The following is a 6,409-nucleotide window of genomic DNA, read 5'->3' as shown; positions in this document are numbered from 1 at the left end:
ATATAAACTGCTATACAAGCTGTACACTGACTACTTTGATTTCTGTATTATATGTACAGTAATAAAAATGGTTGCTGAAAGGTGAGGGAGGTGTTTTCTCACATTGCAACAATTTGTACACTCTGAAGTCAGGCAGCATGTAAGAACTTTTTTTTTTTTTTTTTTTTTTAAATGTGACATACCTTTGGTGTATTAAAAAAAATAAAATACATATTCATGAATATTTAACAGCTCAAAGAGCAACATCTGAGCAGACATTATATTTTTAAACATGCATAGAGTACAGAAAATATCACAACATGTCAAGCGGTGGCTCGTGATGACAGGTAATTAATAAGTACTGCGGTATTAGTAGCAATATCTGCCACAAACACAACTATTAAATATGAGCTACGCCAATCAAAAAAAGCCAAGTCAGGAAAGAAGTGGAAAAACCCAAGCGGCAAAAAGACTAACTCTGCAAAGCAAAGTGCTTCAATTGCAATTTTGAGCAACGCTATTACAATTTGACATTTTTAAGACAGTAACCATCTCCATTTAAGTGTGTTTTTTTTTCTGCAAGCAGTATTGCTTTCATAAATGACTGTCAAGTTAATGCACTGAATGGCTTTTTTTTTTTTTTTTTTTTTTTTTTTAGCTTTGGGGATCCTTCATTTCACATTTTTAGCAGCCATTGCTTTTGTAGCACACGTTATCGTCTCAAAAGTACAGTACTATATGAAATTAAACTTTGATATGCAGTACTTTGGAGTAGTCAATGTACAGCTGTTTAGCGGTGTGTGTTTATTATACACTGAAAATAATACAATTAGCTGGCAACACAAAATAAATTGCGACAAAAAACAAATAAAAAGTAAAAAAAAATAAAAAATAAAATTTTTTATTATATCAGAAAAGCAGGAAGTGAACAAATGTAACAGTTACTGATTGTAAAAGTACCAGATGGAGGGGTAGGATTTAATAAGCTTTGCTTCTTCCTACTCCTTTTGGACATGTGGAACTGTGAACTGATTATGTGATGCATTCAAGTGTAATCTGATGCATGTTCAAATGAAATTAAACCATTACCATTACAACACCATAATTCAAGCAATGTGATTGTGACGTCGTTAAAAATCAGCCATAAATAATTTCCAGAATTTTTATAATTCTGGAATAATATTTAAATATTTTTTTTATGAATTCTTAAATTTTGTTAATTTTTTTATTAATATTTTTTTAAGTCGGAAGGTTTTTCACAACTTTATGGTTGTGAAACATGCTTGGGGATATGATGTGGCACTTTTATACAATTGGCTATTATTTTATTATATAAGATTGCTATTCAAGCTGTACACTGATGACTTTAAAGTAGCGTATTTTCCGGATTATAAGTCACACTTTTTTTCATAGGTTGGCTGTTCCTGCCACTTATACTCCAGAGCGACTTATAAATGAAAAAAGTGTTTATGTTACATAAACACTGGACACCTTTTCTGTTCATGTTTATTTTTTGTGTAACTGAATAAGCATTGTGTTAGCATATCTTACATCTATTCTTTTATTGTTAGAACTTGCCTTCCAAGATGGCGTAATGTCGGTTTTGGGCAAGTAGTTTGTAAAATAAATTACCCGCAAAAAATGCGACTTATGTATATATATATTTTTTTTTCCGACTTATAGTCCAGAAAATACGGTATATTGAAGTTTCTTGAGAAGATATCATCAAATACTATTCACCTTTGTGAGAGAGTATAAATGTTCAAGATGCAGCTACATTTGTTTTTCTGAAGGTGAAGTTGAAAAGCACACCCAGTTTGGATATTTTAATATCTCCGTGGCCTTGTTTTTTTTTTTTTTTTTTAATCAAAACATTCAGCGGGTGCAGTGAGAGCACACTGCATAATAATAAAATCAGCTTGTTTCTTCCTGCATGCAGAGTAAAAACATCTGTGGCATTTATATTATTCTACATACTAAATATCATAATGTGTAGAATATTGAAAAGGGCGGGGGGGGGGGGGGGGGGGGGGTGAGCACCGTTTCTTGATGTACTTCACCTTTAAATAGTGTTTCCAAGCAGTAACATTAGCCACATTTACATGAGTTTTTCCCCTTTCCGAAAACAATGTTATCCATGGAAAGGAATATTCCAATATCTTGTTTACATGCGCCGCTACAATCAAACAGAATAGTCAATGGGGCATGCCCAACATTGTTTATTAGTGACCGAAACCAAGAAAAAAAGCAACAATTTTGTCATATATGTATATATTTTTTAATATTCTTGATCGATCTAGGTCACGCAGTCAGGAGATTGGGAGGACTTTGACATGAAAGTTTAATGTTATGGTATTATATACCCAAAAATTATTATATTTTCCATAAAAATTAAGATATTTGAGAACAGTGGAATGTTTTATCAGAGCTGTTCTTGTGGAAAACCGGAACCAAAGCACTGAAAAAGTAGAGAAGCATTGAAGACAGATTTTTTTTAAGCAGAGTCAGTTTCATCACTATCCTCTGATTTGGCCTCATATAGTATTGTGACATTCACGAACGAGCTGGTTCTTTTGAACGGCTCATTTGCAGGAACAATTGGAACCGAGTCGCATCCCAATGATGTCCATTGTTAGCTAGCTCATATTAACTACTTTATGACGTTATAAATACATGTTCATGTTTAATACATTTAAAAAAAGGTGCAGTTTTTTAAATAAATGCGTCTGCACCTACTTCGCCAAAACAAATTCCTAGTATAAAAACTCATAAGTCATCAGTGACCACAACATTACATCCGTGACATTTGTCAAGCTAATGTAGCTAAAGTAGCATTGGGAGGTTATCGTGTGGCAGCAGAAGATGTAATACCGAGTGTACGTGGCTACTGTCAAGCTAAGTTTCGGGATGGTAGAAAAAATAGAATCTGTAACAATAGGTGCGTCCCAATGATGTGCATTGTTAGCTAGCTCATATTAACTACAACAGTAGATGGTGGAAAAAATAGAATCCGTAACAACAGGTGCGTCCCGATGATGTGCATTGTTAGCTAGCTCATATTAACTACAACAGTAGATGGTGGAAAAAAATAGAATCTGTAACAATAGGTGCGTCCCGATGATGTGCATTGTTAGCTAGCTCATATTAACTACAACAGTAGATGGTGGAAAAAAATAGAATCTGTAACAATAGTTGCGTCCCGATGATGTGCATTGTTAGCTAGCTCATATTAACTACAACAGTAGATGGTGGAAAAAATAGAATCTGTAACAATAGGTGCGTCCCGATGATGTGCATTGTTAGCTAGCTCATATTAACTACAACAGTAGATGGTGGAAAAAAATAGAATCTGTAACAATAGGTGCGTCCCGATGATGTGCATTGTTAGCTAGCTCATATTAACTACAACAGTAGATGGTGGAAAAAATAGAATCTGTAACAATAGGTGCGTCCCGATGATGTGCATTGTTAGCTAGCTCATATTAACTACAACAGAGGTTGCAACAAAGGACTCCATAGTGAATATTGTACATGCAGTGTTTGATTTTCAGAACTTTAGAGCCCCCCAACTGTAACACAAACTTGTGAAATTAAAGGTTGCTAAGCGGGAAACCAACCTAAACGACATATAAACCAAAACTGGGTCTTAGGTTCTAAAAGGTGCCAATCAGTGGACCAGTTTAAGGCCAAAACACAAAATCCCACACAACACAGTTCATTTCAGTTCATTGACACTAAACACCACGAGAGTCAACTGAGGGTGTTGACTCTCACACAAAGAAGCCAGAACTGAGCGCCAAATGCTCCTTAAATACCCGCCCCCCCCGCTCTGCTGATTACTCAGACCTTCACCTGGGAGCAAACGCCACAGGTGCTTCCACTTGCTCCTAACGAACAAGGTGATTTTTGTGGGAAAAAACACCAAAAAATAACAATAACTCATCAGTGATCGTTCACATTTGTGACATAAGTCAAGGTAATGAAGCGTTGGGATTTTATCATGTGGCAGCAGAAAGTAACACCGAGTAATACCGTTTGATTCCCTTTCTTTCTCTGCTCATGGATCAGAGTTGGCCCGGTGAGAACAAACAAAAAAAAAGTAATAATATGAAGCCAAAAATGCATCAGCGCAGCCTTGGGGGGAGCAGAATGACGGCGGCGTAAAAAGGAGGCTGCATGTGTCTTAAAAAAAATCAACTATTTCTCTCGGAGACAAAAATGAGGTTGGGGAATTGGACAGAGCACCGACGTTCCGACCCTGATGAAAAAACGGCTCGATGGATGTGGAGAAAGCCACCGGAAAGAAAAAAAAAAAAAAAAAAATTGCAACCTAACAAGGGAATCAATCGGAGGGATTTCCAAGGCCGAGCCGCTGTTTAGACTTAAGCCGAGGAACTTCCTCGCTCCGTCTTATGGGACTTGGCGAGTGTTTCAAGTCAAACGGCGGCGTGATTTCTAACCCCCCCCCCCCTGTGTTATAGCGGCAAAACGCACAACGTTCACACATACAAACAAGAAGCAGGAAGGAGAGTGGGGGCAAGGGGACGGGGACGCGAGGTGGCAGACAGTCATTGTGGAGACAGATGGGGGCGGTAAATAGGGGTGTCATGGTGCTTTGATGGAAAGAGGCAGAGGAGAATTCATCCTGTGCCTCTTCCAGCTCGTGTCCTCCTGCTGACAGCATCAGGAAATAAGGCCCTCCGTGTCCGTATACGCCACGGCGTATGCGTGTGTGTACATGTGTGTGTTTCTGTACATGTGCATGTGATTTTTTTTTTCCTTTATGTGTATTTCTCACAATATATGTGTTGTGCATCTCCTCACTTCTGGGAATTGGATGAAAGCGTTCCTATCTGGGGAGAAAAATAGCGATAAGAGTGAGAAATCCTTCCTGTTATTCCTGATCTTTATGTTCATATCAGGTTGGAAATGAAAATCACATCCAATCGTTTTCAGTAAAATGTGAATGGATCCCGTAGAGAACCTGACGAGGGGAACTCTAGTAAGATTGTTGGTTTGAGAAGGGCTTTGTTGATAGACGGCGGTCAATAGATAGGGTGAACAGGCTACATTTGGATTGATGTACATACAGTGTATACACATCGATCCAAATCCGAATCCTGTAACAAGAAGAATGTGTAATAAGTTCCCGACTCTATATCACGGATTTCCTGTCGCAGAAATTGCTATTAGGCTACTTTAGCTACTTTAGCTGTTGGCTATAAAGTGGGAACCAAAGTGCTATGTGTAATTTAATTTAAAAAAAAAAAAAAAAAAAACTTAAACTATATTAGAAAAACAATTACTAAAAAATGTTTTATGAAAAAATTAAATTAAATTTAAAAAAAAAAATAAAAACAAAAAACAAAAAAAAAATTAAACTATATTAGGAAAGCAGGAAGTGAACAAATGTAACAGTTACTGATTGTAAAAGTACCAGATGGAGGAGTAGGATTTAATAAAACTAAAATAAATCATTAAAACAAAATAAATCACTTAAATTATATTAGGAAAGCAGGAAGTGAACAAATGTAACAGTTACTGATTGTAAAAGTACCAGATGGAGGGGTAGGATTTAATAAGCTTTGCTTCTTCCTACTCCTTTTGGACATGTGGAACTGTGAACTGATTATGTGATGCATTCAATTGTAATCTGATGCACGTTCAAATGAAATAAAACCATTACCAAGAGTTTTGATGTTCCGACACCCCCAGGTAAGACCTAGCTACTAGCTGACGCCGGTATTACACTCGGAACAAGCTATCAAGAATCAGCTAGTGATGTTGCTAGTAGCAAATACAATAAATATATATATATATATTTTCATGTCAAAATATCCGAACTATCCCTTTACATGCAACGCACCGTACCAAACATGACTTGCTAGAAACAATCTTAAGCTGTGTGTGTGTGTGTGTGTGTGTGTGAGAAACTATCTGTCTCGCTTTTTCGCCTGCGACTGCCTTTCCTGGCGATTAAAAATGAATGCACTGCCTTCTGCTTCCTGTCACTTGTACTGATGCTCCTCCTTTTTCACTGCTGTGCACCCCCCCAACGCCTCTCACTAAGCCCTCTCTATTTTCTCCAGGTCACCTCAATATATCACCCCCTATCACACACACACACACCTACACACAACTGTAGGTGTGTGTGTGTGTGTGATGGATACTGTACCTGAACTCACCTCCTCGGCCTCCCTACGAAAAAAAACATACGCCATCAAAGACCCGCTCACAGGTAACGCTCGGGATGATCTCATTAAGTGCTCCTAAGCGCGCAAGACTTGAAAGAGCACACTTATCAAACACACACACACACACACACACACACATAGTTAACAGTGGTTTAGGACAAGAGAATGAAAGACACGATGCCTGCAGATGGCTCATGTATAATTCTTAAAACCGAGGCGGGTTTTTAGAACAATCT

This window comes from Doryrhamphus excisus, linkage group LG17, assembly GCF_037039965.1.
Source record: "Doryrhamphus excisus strain RoL-2023G ecotype Guam linkage group LG17, RoL_Dexc_Guam_v1.1, whole genome shotgun sequence".
Classification (NCBI taxonomy): domain Eukaryota; kingdom Metazoa; phylum Chordata; class Actinopteri; order Syngnathiformes; family Syngnathidae; genus Doryrhamphus; species Doryrhamphus excisus.
Note: the sequence above shows the minus strand (reverse complement) of the source record.